We start from the raw sequence: 14,107 nt of genomic DNA, 5'->3' as shown, positions 1-14,107 counted from the left end.
TTTTTGTACACCCATGGCCTAGTTCGACTGTACCCAAGAAATGGAACCACACTTCCACGAGAGGATGATGGGAGCTCTTCTGTCATTGCCCTACAACAACCTTTTTTCTATTTTGGACTCCGATACGATCAGGCATTTGTATGTATATAATTTATGCAATTTGCAGCATTATCTTTTTGTATGGGACAGTATTATGTTTTATTTGTGTATTCAATGATTACATTTGATTAGCAAATAACTTCCTAACCTACTAGAATTGGGTGGTAAAAATGTATACATGTAGGGCTATAATGTATTCCTCTTTTATATAAAAGAGGAAATAAAGCCATTAAATGCAGTGATTATGTGATTTGAATGATTTTTGTCAGTTCTAGTCAGTACACTGCACACACTTAAAATAATAATAATGTGTCTTTGAAGTAAAAATAGTTCAGCCCCATGCACCTGTCAAATATTTGTTTGTAATGTTTGTTTTATCCACTCATTTGTTAGGTCAACAACAATGGACACCTTACCTTTAATAATCCTTGGAATTCGTATAGCCCTCGAAGTTTCCCGTATGGGGGGAGAGATCTAATTGCTCCATTCTGGACAGATTTGGACAACAGAGCAAATGGGGAAATCACATATAACCAATACACCAGTGGCTGTATCCTTCATCAGGCTACACAAGATATAAATCAATACTTCCCAGGCCTGAGTTTCTCTGCCCGTTTGGTGTTTGTTGCAACATGGTACGAGGTGGCATACTATCCCAGATCAGGAGATGTACGTATTTTATTATTATTGTTGTTTTTGTTGTTGTTGTCTCCAACAGGCAATATGGCTGAAGGCCGGATAATATGTTAATTTCACTCCTGTGAGTCCTGTCCGTCCACATATGTCCATCCAAGTGTGTCTGTGACCAGATAATCTGCAGCACTGCCAGCCTGATTGCCCTGAAACTTTGCACACACACTCGGCCAAGGAAGAACCCCCAAATCAAATCTTCCAAATCGGCATCATGGTGGCGCTATAAGAGCCCAATTCACGTTTTGGCCTTTACTCTTGAGGTCATAATCCACAAATGAATCCCTGGATTCCTTGGATCGTGACAACTCAACATTGAAGCCCCATGGCTAACTCATAAATTATTTACATTTTCTATACGCACAATCGCACACTCACGCACGCACGCACGCGCACACACACACACACACACACACACACACACACACACACACACACACACACACCAATCATAATCTGGGCAGATTTAATGGTAAAGTACAAATTAATGACAAATTACAAATTTACTTAACAAAATATGAGATAAATGGTATTTATCTTTTTCTTTTCTTTTTTCTTTTTTCAGCGCCTAACATTCCAAGCGGTGTTGATCTCTGGAAATCAGTACTCATTTGTACTGATGAATTATGAAACTATAGCCTCAACTTCTCGCAATGTACAGGTAGGACAATAAAGATTTTTTTTTTTTTTTACTTATCTGCTTTCACAGCTGCTGTCAGCAACGCACGAGTGCATAGTTCAAAATCTGTGGGCACAATAGTGATAATATTCACCTGTACAAGACTTCAACCAATTAAAATGTGTATGTGAATTCCCAGGCTGGCTATGACACGTTCAACTCCACACACCACCATTTCACCATTCCTGGATCATCCTATTACAATGGCCCTGACAGCTACTCAAATTTACGTAACGGCAGTAATGTTGGCATCGCTGGTCGTTGGGCTTTTCGTGTTGACCATGGATCTAGAGGCTGTACGATTAATGGTAAGACAACACAAATACTTGCCATTCACAGAATGCACAGTTCTGTTGGTAAATGGTTAAGGGGGCTTTACAATGTGCTTTATATTCACACATTTAAACATACATTCACACACTGACAACAGAGGCATCCATGCAAGGCACTTCCTTAAGCAATATCATTGCTTTATTACGTGACTTCAGTTCTATAAGCTGCAGTTTCAAAACACTCAATTTAATTAACCAATATTTCATTCTTTTGATAAGATTTTCAGCTTTCATTTGAATCAATCACCTATGGTATACTAAACTTAAATATTGTGTAATTAGCCTAACCCTCCTTTTTGTACACCCATGGCCTAGTTCGACTGTACCCAAGAAATGGAACCACACTTCCACGAGAGGATGATGGGAGCTCTTCTGTCATTGCCCTACAACAACCTTTTTTCTATTTTGGACTCCGATACGATCAGGCATTTGTATGTATATAATTTATGCAATTTGCAGCATTATCTTTTTGTATGGGACAGTATTATGTTTTATTTGTGTATTCAATGATTACATTTGATTAGCAAATAACTTCCTAACCTACTAGAATTGGGTGGTAAAAATGTATACATGTAGGGCTATAATGTATTCCTCTTTTATATAAAAGAGGAAATAAAGCCATTAAATGCAGTGATTATGTGATTTGAATGATTTTTGTCAGTTCTAGTCAGTACACTGCACACACTTAAAATAATAATAATGTGTCTTTGAAGTAAAAATAGTTCAGCCCCATGCACCTGTCAAATATTTGTTTGTAATGTTTGTTTTATCCACTCATTTGTTAGGTCAACAACAATGGACACCTTACCTTTAATAATCCTTGGAATTCGTATAGCCCTCGAAGTTTCCCGTATGGGGGGAGAGATCTAATTGCTCCATTCTGGACAGATTTGGACAACAGAGCAAATGGGGAAATCACATATAACCAATACACCAGTGGCTGTATCCTTCATCAGGCTACACAAGATATAAATCAATACTTCCCAGGCCTGAGTTTCTCTGCCCGTTTGGTGTTTGTTGCAACATGGTACGAGGTGGCATACTATCCCAGATCAGGAGATGTACGTATTTTATTATTATTGTTGTTTTTGTTGTTGTTGTCTCCAACAGGCAATATGGCTGAAGGCCGGATAATATGTTAATTTCACTCCTGTGAGTCCTGTCCGTCCACATGTGTCCATCCAAGTGTGTCTGTGACCAGATAATCTGCAGCACTGCCAGCCTGATTGCCCTGAAACTTTGCACACACACTCGGCCAAGGAAGAACCCCCAAATCAAATCTTCCAAATCGGCCTCATGGTGGCGCTATAAGAGCCCACTTCACGTTTTGGCCTTTACTCTTGAGGTCATAATCCACAAATGAATCCCTGGATTCCTTGGATCGTGACAACTCAACATTGAAGCCCCATGGCTAACTCATAAATTATTTACATTTTCTATACGCACAATCGCACACTCACGCACGCGCACACACATACACACACACACACACACACACACACACACACACACACACACACACACACACACACACACACACACCAATCATAATCTGGGCAGATTTAATGGTAAAGTACAAATTAATGACAAATTACAAATTTACTTAACAAAATATGAGATAAATGGTATTTATCTTTTTATTTTCTTTTTTCTTTTTTCAGCGCCTAACATTCCAAGCGGTGTTGATCTCTGGAAATCAGTACTCATTTGTACTGATGAATTATGAAACTATAGCCTCAACTTCTCGCAATGTACAGGTAGGACAATAAAGAAAATATTTTTTTTTTTACTTATCTGCTTTCACAGCTGCTGTCAGCAACGCACGAGTGCATAGTTCAAAATCTGTGGGCACAATAGTGATAATATTCACCTGTACAAAACTTCAACCAATTAAAATGTGTATGTGAATTCCCAGGCTGGCTATGACACGTTCAACTCCACACACCACCATTTCACCATTCCTGGATCATCCTATTACAATGGCCCTGACAGCTACTCAAATTTACGTAACGGCAGTAATGTTGGCATCGCTGGTCGTTGGGCTTTTCGTGTTGACCATGGATCTAGAGGCTGTACGATTAATGGTAAGACAACACAAATACTTGCCATTCACAGAATGCACAGTTCTGTTGGTAAATGGTTAAGGGGGCTTTACAATGTGCTTTATATTCACACATTTAAACATACATTCACACACTGACAACAGAGGCATCCATGCAAGGCACTTCCTTAAGCAATATCATTGCTTTATTACGTGACTTCAGTTCTATAAGCTGCAGTTTCAAAACACTCAATTTAATTAACCAATATTTCATTCTTTTGATAAGATTTTCAGCTTTCATTTGAATCAGTCACCTATGGTATACTAAACTTAAATATTGTGTAATTAGCCTAACCCTCCTTTTTGTACACCCATGGCCTAGTTCGACTGTACCCAAGAAATGGAACCACACTTCCACGAGAGGATGATGGGAGCTCTTCTGTCATTGCCCTACAACAACCTTTTTTCTATTTTGGACTCCGATACGATCAGGCATTTGTATGTATATAATTTATGCAATTTGCAGCATTATCTTTTTGTATGGGACAGTATTATGTTTTATTTGTGTATTCAATGATTACATTTGATTAGCAAATAACTTCCTAACCTACTAGAATTGGGTGGTAAAAATGTATACATGTAGGGCTATAATGTATTCCTCTTTTATATAAAAGAGGAAATAAAGCCATTAAATGCAGTGATTATGTGATTTGAATGATTTTTGTCAGTTCTAGTCAGTACACTGCACACACTTAAAAAAATAATAATGTGTCTTTGAAGTAAAAATAGTTCAGCCCCATGCACCTGTCAAATATTTGTTTGTAATGTTTGTTTTATCCACTCATTTGTTAGGTCAACAACAATGGACACCTTACCTTTAATAATCCTTGGAATTCGTATAGCCCTCGAAGTTTCCCGTATGGGGGGAGAGATCTAATTGCTCCATTCTGGACAGATTTGGACAACAGAGCAAATGGGGAAATCACATATAACCAATACACCAGTGGCTGTATCCTTCATCAGGCTACACAAGATATAAATCAATACTTCCCAGGCCTGAGTTTCTCTGCCCGTTTGGTGTTTGTTGCAACATGGTACGAGGTGGCATACTATCCCAGATCAGGAGATGTACGTATTTTATTATTATTGTTGTTTTTGTTGTTGTTGTCTCCAACAGGCAATATGGCTGAAGGCCGGATAATATGTTAATTTCACTCCTGTGAGTCCTGTCCGTCCACATGTGTCCATCCAAGTGTGTCTGTGACCAGATAATCTGCAGCACTGCCAGCCTGATTGCCCTGAAACTTTGCACACACACTCGGCCAAGGAAGAACCCCCAAATCAAATCTTCCAAATCGGCCTCATGGTGGCGCTATAAGAGCCCACTTCACGTTTTGGCCTTTACTCTTGAGGTCATAATCCACAAATGAATCCCTGGATTCCTTGGATCGTGACAACTCAACATTGAAGCCCCATGGCTAACTCATAAATTATTTACATTTTCTACACGCACAATCGCACACTCACGCACGCACGCACGCGCACACACATACACACACACACACACACACACACACACACACACACACACACCAATCATAATCTGGGCAGATTTAATGGTAAAGTACAAATGAATGACAAATGACAAATTTACTTAACAAAATATGAGATAAATGGTATTTATCTTTTTCTTTTCTTTTTTCTTTTTTCAGCGCCTAACATTCCAAGCGGTGTTGATCTCTGGAAATCAGTACTCATTTGTACTGATGAATTATGAAACTATAGCCTCAACTTCTCGCAATGTACAGGTAGGACAATAAAGAAAATATTAATTTTTTTACTTATCTGCTTTCACAGCTGCTGTCAGCAACGCACGAGTGCATAGTTCAAAATCTGTGGGCACAATAGTGATAATATTCACCTGTACAAAACTTCAACCAATTAAAATGTGTATCTGAATTCCCAGGCTGGCTATGACACGTTCAACTCCACACACCACCATTTCACCATTCCTGGATCATCCTATTACAATGGCCCTGACAGCTACTCAAATTTACGTAACGGCAGTAATGTTGGCATCGCTGGTCGTTGGGCTTTTCGTGTTGACCATGGATCTAGAGGCTGTACGATTAATGGTAAGACAACACAAATACTTGCCATTCACAGAATGCACAGTTCTGTTGGTAAATGGTTAAGGGGGCTTTACAATGTGCTTTATATTCACACATTTAAACATACATTCACACACTGACAACAGAGGCATCCATGCAAGGCACTTCCTTAAGCAATATCATTGCTTTATTACGTGACTTCAGTTCTATAAGCTGCAGTTTCAAAACACTCAATTTAATTAACCAATATTTCATTCTTTTGATAAGATTTTCAGCTTTCATTTGAATCAGTCACCTATGGTATACTAAACTTAAATATTGTGTAATTAGCCTAACCCTCCTTTTTGTACACCCATGGCCTAGTTCGACTGTACCCAAGAAATGGAACCACACTTCCACGAGAGGATGATGGGAGCTCTTCTGTCATTGCCCTACAACAACCTTTTTTCTATTTTGGACTCCGATACGATCAGGCATTTGTATGTATATAATTTATGCAATTTGCAGCATTATCTTTTTGTATGGGACAGTATTATGTTTTATTTGTGTATTCAATGATTACATTTGATTAGCAAATAACTTCCTAACCTACTAGAATTGGGTGGTAAAAATGTATACATGTAGGGCTATAATGTATTCCTCTTTTATATAAAAGAGGAAATAAAGCCATTAAATGCAGTGATTATGTGATTTGAATGATTTTTGTCAGTTCTAGTCAGTACACTGCACACACTTAAAAAAATTATAATGTGTCTTTGAAGTAAAAATAGTTCAGCCCCATGCACCTGTCAAATATTTGTTTGTAATGTTTGTTTTATCCACTCATTTGTTAGGTCAACAACAATGGACACCTTACCTTTAATAATCCTTGGAATTCGTATAGCCCTCGAAGTTTCCCGTATGGGGGGAGAGATCTAATTGCTCCATTCTGGACAGATTTGGACAACAGAGCAAATGGGGAAATCACATATAACCAATACACCAGTGGCTGTATCCTTCATCAGGCTACACAAGATATAAATCAATACTTCCCAGGCCTGAGTTTCTCTGCCCGTTTGGTGTTTGTTGCAACATGGTACGAGGTGGCATACTATCCCAGATCAGGAGATGTACGTATTTTATTATTATTGTTGTTTTTGTTGTTGTTGTCTCCAACAGGCAATATGGCTGAAGGCCGGATAATATGTTAATTTCACTCCTGTGAGTCCTGTCCGTCCACATGTGTCCATCCAAGTGTGTCTGTGACCAGATAATCTGCAGCACTGCCAGCCTGATTGCCCTGAAACTTTGCACACACACTCGGCCAAGGAAGAACCCCCAAATCAAATCTTCCAAATCGGCCTCATGGTGGCGCTATAAGAGCCCACTTCACGTTTTGGCCTTTACTCTTGAGGTCATAATCCACAAATGAATCCCTGGATTCCTTGGATCGTGACAACTCAACATTGAAGCCCCATGGCTAACTCATAAATTATTTACATTTTCTATACGCACAATCGCACACTCACGCACGCACGCACGCGCACACACATACACACACACACACACACACACACACACACACACACACACACACACACACACACACACACACACACACCAATCATAATCTGGGCAGATTTAATGGTAAAGTACAAATGAATGACAAATGACAAATTTACTTAACAAAATATGAGATAAATGGTATTTATCTTTTTCTTTTCTTTTTTCTTTTTTCAGCGCCTAACATTCCAAGCGGTGTTGATCTCTGGAAATCAGTACTCATTTGTACTGATAAATTATGAAACTATAGCCTCAACTTCTCGCAATGTACAGGTAGGACAATAAAGAAAATATTAATTTTTTTACTTATCTGCTTTCACAGCTGCTGTCAGCATAGCACGAGTGCATAGTTCAAAATCTGTGGGCACAATAGTGATAATATTCACCTGTACAAAACTTCAACCAATGAAAATGTGTATGTGAATTCCCAGGCTGGCTATGACACGTTCAACTCCACACACCACCATTTCACCATTCCTGGATCATCCTATTACAATGGCCCTGACAGCTACTCAAATTTACGTAACGGCAGTAATGTTGGCATCGCTGGTCGTTGGGCTTTTCGTGTTGACCATGGATCTAGAGGCTGTACGATTAATGGTAAGACAACACAAATACTTGCCATTCACAGAATGCACAGTTCTGTTGGTAAATGGTTAAGGGGGCTTTACAATGTGCTTTATATTCACACATTTAAACATACATTCACACACTGACAACAGAGGCATCCATGCAAGGCACTTCCTTAAGCAATATCATTGCTTTATTACGTGACTTCAGTTCTATAAGCTGCAGTTTCAAAACACTCAATTTAATTAACCAATATTTCATTCTTTTGATAAGATTTTCAGCTTTCATTTGAATCAGTCACCTATGGTATACTAAACTTAAATATTGTGTAATTAGCCTAACCCTCCTTTTTGTACACCCATGGCCTAGTTCGACTGTACCCAAGAAATGGAACCACACTTCCACGAGAGGATGATGGGAGCTCTTCTGTCATTGCCCTACAACAACCTTTTTTCTATTTTGGACTCCGATACGATCAGGCATTTGTATGTATATAATTTATGCAATTTGCAGCATTATCTTTTTGTATGGGACAGTATTATGTTTTATTTGTGTATTCAATGATTACATTTGATTAGCAAATAACTTCCTAACCTACTAGAATTGGGTGGTAAAATGTATACATGTAGGGCTATAATGTATTCCTCTTTTATATAAAAGAGGAAATAAAGCCATTAAATGCAGTGATTATGTGATTTGAATGATTTTTGTCAGTTCTAGTCAGTACACTGCACACACTTAAAAAAATAATAATGTGTCTTTGAAGTAAAAATAGTTCAGCCCCATGCACCTGTCAAATATTTGTTTGTAATGTTTGTTTTATCCACTCATTTGTTAGGTCAACAACAATGGACACCTTACCTTTAATAATCCTTGGAATTCGTATAGCCCTCGAAGTTTCCCGTATGGGGGGAGAGATCTAATTGCTCCATTCTGGACAGATTTGGACAACAGAGCAAATGGGGAAATCACATATAACCAATACACCAGTGGCTGTATCCTTCATCAGGCTACACAAGATATAAATCAATACTTCCCAGGCCTGAGTTTCTCTGCCCGTTTGGTGTTTGTTGCAACATGGTACGAGGTGGCATACTATCCCAGATCAGGAGATGTACGTATTTTATTATTATTATTGTTGTTTTTGTTGTTGTTGTCTCCAACAGGCAATATGGCTGAAGGCCGGATAATATGTTAATTTCACTCCTGTGAGTCCTGTCCGTCCACATGTGTCCATCCAAGTGTGTCTGTGACCAGATAATCTGCAGCACTGCCAGCCTGATTGCCCTGAAACTTTGCACACACACTCGGCCAAGGAAGAACCCCCAAATCAAATCTTCCAAATCGGCCTCATGGTGGCGCTATAAGAGCCCACTTCACGTTTTGGCCTTTACTCTTGAGGTCATAATCCACAAATGAATCCCTGGATTCCTTGGATCGTGACAACTCAACATTGAAGCCCCATGGCTAACTCATAAATTATTTACATTTTCTACACGCACAATCGCACACTCACGCACGCACGCACGCGCACACACATACACACACACACACACACACACACACACACACACACACACACCAATCATAATCTGGGCAGATTTAATGGTAAAGTACAAATGAATGACAAATGACAAATTTACTTAACAAAATATGAGATAAATGGTATTTATCTTTTTCTTTTCTTTTTTCTTTTTTCAGCGCCTAACATTCCAAGCGGTGTTGATCTCTGGAAATCAGTACTCATTTGTACTGATGAATTATGAAACTATAGCCTCAACTTCTCGCAATGTACAGGTAGGACAATAAAGAAAATATTAATTTTTTTACTTATCTGCTTTCACAGCTGCTGTCAGCAACGCACAAGTGCATAGTTCAAAATCTGTGGGCACAATAGTGATAATATTCACCTGTACAAAACTTCAACCAATTAAAATGTGTATCTGAATTCCCAGGCTGGCTATGACACGTTCAACTCCACACACCACCATTTCACCATTCCTGGATCATCCTATTACAATGGCCCTGACAGCTACTCAAATTTACGTAACGGCAGTAATGTTGGCATCGCTGGTCGTTGGGCTTTTCGTGTTGACCATGGATCTAGAGGCTGTACGATTAATGGTAAGACAACACAAATACTTGCCATTCACAGAATGCACAGTTCTGTTGGTAAATGGTTAAGGGGGCTTTACAATGTGCTTTATATTCACACATTTAAACATACATTCACACACTGACAACAGAGGCATCCATGCAAGGCACTTCCTTAAGCAATATCATTGCTTTATTACGTGACTTCAGTTCTATAAGCTGCAGTTTCAAAACACTCAATTTAATTAACCAATATTTCATTCTTTTGATAAGATTTTCAGCTTTCATTTGAATCAGTCACCTATGGTATACTAAACTTAAATATTGTGTAATTAGCCTAACCCTCCTTTTTGTACACCCATGGCCTAGTTCGACTGTACCCAAGAAATGGAACCACACTTCCACGAGAGGATGATGGGAGCTCTTCTGTCATTGCCCTACAACAACCTTTTTTCTATTTTGGACTCCGATACGATCAGGCATTTGTATGTATATAATTTATGCAATTTGCAGCATTATCTTTTTGTATGGGACAGTATTATGTTTTATTTGTGTATTCAATGATTACATTTGATTAGCAAATAACTTCCTAACCTACTAGAATTGGGTGGTAAAAATGTATACATGTAGGGCTATAATGTATTCCTCTTTTATATAAAAGAGGAAATAAAGCCATTAAATGCAGTGATTATGTGATTTGAATGATTTTTGTCAGTTCTAGTCAGTACACTGCACACACTTAAAAAAATTATAATGTGTCTTTGAAGTAAAAATAGTTCAGCCCCATGCACCTGTCAAATATTTGTTTGTAATGTTTGTTTTATCCACTCATTTGTTAGGTCAACAACAATGGACACCTTACCTTTAATAATCCTTGGAATTCGTATAGCCCTCGAAGTTTCCCGTATGGGGGGAGAGATCTAATTGCTCCATTCTGGACAGATTTGGACAACAGAGCAAATGGGGAAATCACATATAACCAATACACCAGTGGCTGTATCCTTCATCAGGCTACACAAGATATAAATCAATACTTCCCAGGCCTGAGTTTCTCTGCCCGTTTGGTGTTTGTTGCAACATGGTACGAGGTGGCATACTATCCCAGATCAGGAGATGTACGTATTTTATTATTATTGTTGTTTTTGTTGTTGTTGTCTCCAACAGGCAATATGGCTGAAGGCCGGATAATATGTTAATTTCACTCCTGTGAGTCCTGTCCGTCCACATGTGTCCATCCAAGTGTGTCTGTGACCAGATAATCTGCAGCACTGCCAGCCTGATTGCCCTGAAACTTTGCACACACACTCGGCCAAGGAAGAACCCCCAAATCAAATCTTCCAAATCGGCCTCATGGTGGCGCTATAAGAGCCCACTTCACGTTTTGGCCTTTACTCTTGAGGTCATAATCCACAAATGAATCCCTGGATTCCTTGGATCGTGACAACTCAACATTGAAGCCCCATGGCTAACTCATAAATTATTTACATTTTCTATACGCACAATCGCACACTCACGCACGCACGCACGCGCACACACATACACACACACACACACACACACACACACACACACACACACACACACACACACACACACACACACACACACCAATCATAATCTGGGCAGATTTAATGGTAAAGTACAAATGAATGACAAATGACAAATTTACTTAACAAAATATGAGATAAATGGTATTTATCTTTTTCTTTTCTTTTTTCTTTTTTCAGCGCCTAACATTCCAAGCGGTGTTGATCTCTGGAAATCAGTACTCATTTGTACTGATAAATTATGAAACTATAGCCTCAACTTCTCGCAATGTACAGGTAGGACAATAAAGAAAATATTAATTTTTTTACTTATCTGCTTTCACAGCTGCTGTCAGCATAGCACGAGTGCATAGTTCAAAATCTGTGGGCACAATAGTGATAATATTCACCTGTACAAAACTTCAACCAATGAAAATGTGTATGTGAATTCCCAGGCTGGCTATGACACGTTCAACTCCACACACCACCATTTCACCATTCCTGGATCATCCTATTACAATGGCCCTGACAGCTACTCAAATTTACGTAACGGCAGTAATGTTGGCATCGCTGGTCGTTGGGCTTTTCGTGTTGACCATGGATCTAGAGGCTGTACGATTAATGGTAAGACAACACAAATACTTGCCATTCACAGAATGCACAGTTCTGTTGGTAAATGGTTAAGGGGGCTTTACAATGTGCTTTATATTCACACATTTAAACATACATTCACACACTGACAACAGAGGCATCCATGCAAGGCACTTCCTTAAGCAATATCATTGCTTTATTACGTGACTTCAGTTCTATAAGCTGCAGTTTCAAAACACTCAATTTAATTAACCAATATTTCATTCTTTTGATAAGATTTTCAGCTTTCATTTGAATCAGTCACCTATGGTATACTAAACTTAAATATTGTGTAATTAGCCTAACCCTCCTTTTTGTACACCCATGGCCTAGTTCGACTGTACCCAAGAAATGGAACCACACTTCCACGAGAGGATGATGGGAGCTCTTCTGTCATTGCCCTACAACAACCTTTTTTCTATTTTGGACTCCGATACGATCAGGCATTTGTATGTATATAATTTATGCAATTTGCAGCATTATCTTTTTGTATGGGACAGTATTATGTTTTATTTGTGTATTCAATGATTACATTTGATTAGCAAATAACTTCCTAACCTACTAGAATTGGGTGGTAAAATGTATACATGTAGGGCTATAATGTATTCCTCTTTTATATAAAAGAGGAAATAAAGCCATTAAATGCAGTGATTATGTGATTTGAATGATTTTTGTCAGTTCTAGTCAGTACACTGCACACACTTAAAAAAATAATAATGTGTCTTTGAAGTAAAAATAGTTCAGCCCCATGCACCTGTCAAATATTTGTTTGTAATGTTTGTTTTATCCACTCATTTGTTAGGTCAACAACAATGGACACCTTACCTTTAATAATCCTTGGAATTCGTATAGCCCTCGAAGTTTCCCGTATGGGGGGAGAGATCTAATTGCTCCATTCTGGACAGATTTGGACAACAGAGCAAATGGGGAAATCACATATAACCAATACACCAGTGGCTGTATCCTTCATCAGGCTACACAAGATATAAATCAATACTTCCCAGGCCTGAGTTTCTCTGCCCGTTTGGTGTTTGTTGCAACATGGTACGAGGTGGCATACTATCCCAGATCAGGAGATGTACGTATTTTATTATTATTATTGTTGTTTTTGTTGTTGTTGTCTCCAACAGGCAATATGGCTGAAGGCCGGATAATATGTTAATTTCACTCCTGTGAGTCCTGTCCGTCCACATGTGTCCATCCAAGTGTGTCTGTGACCAGATAATCTGCAGCACTGCCAGCCTGATTGCCCTGAAACTTTGCACACACACTCGGCCAAGGAAGAACCCCCAAATCAAATCTTCCAAATCGGCCTCATGGTGGCGCTATAAGAGCCCACTTCACGTTTTGGCCTTTACTCTTGAGGTCATAATCCACAAATGAATCCCTGGATTCCTTGGATCGTGACAACTCAACATTGAAGCCCCATGGCTAACTCATAAATTATTTACATTTTCTATACGCACAAACGCACGCACGCACGCACGCACACACACACACACACACACACACACACACACACACACACACACACACACACACACACACACACACACACACACACACACCAATCATAATCTGGGCAGATTTAATGGTAAAGTACAAATTAATGACAAATTACAAATTTACTTAACAAAATATGAGATAAATGGTATTTATCTTTTTCTTTTCTTTTTTCAGCGCACAACATTCCAAGCGGTGTTGATCTCTGGAAATCAGTACTCATTTGTACTGATGAATTATGAAACTATAGCCTCAACTTCTCGCAATGTACAGGTAGGACAATAAAGAAA

This window comes from Protomyctophum parallelum (assembly GCF_964188405.1).
Source record: "Protomyctophum parallelum genome assembly, chromosome: 17".
NCBI lineage: Eukaryota > Metazoa > Chordata > Actinopteri > Myctophiformes > Myctophidae > Protomyctophum > Protomyctophum parallelum.
The sequence above is the reverse complement of the archived record's forward strand: the minus strand, read 5'-3'. Positions refer to the sequence as shown.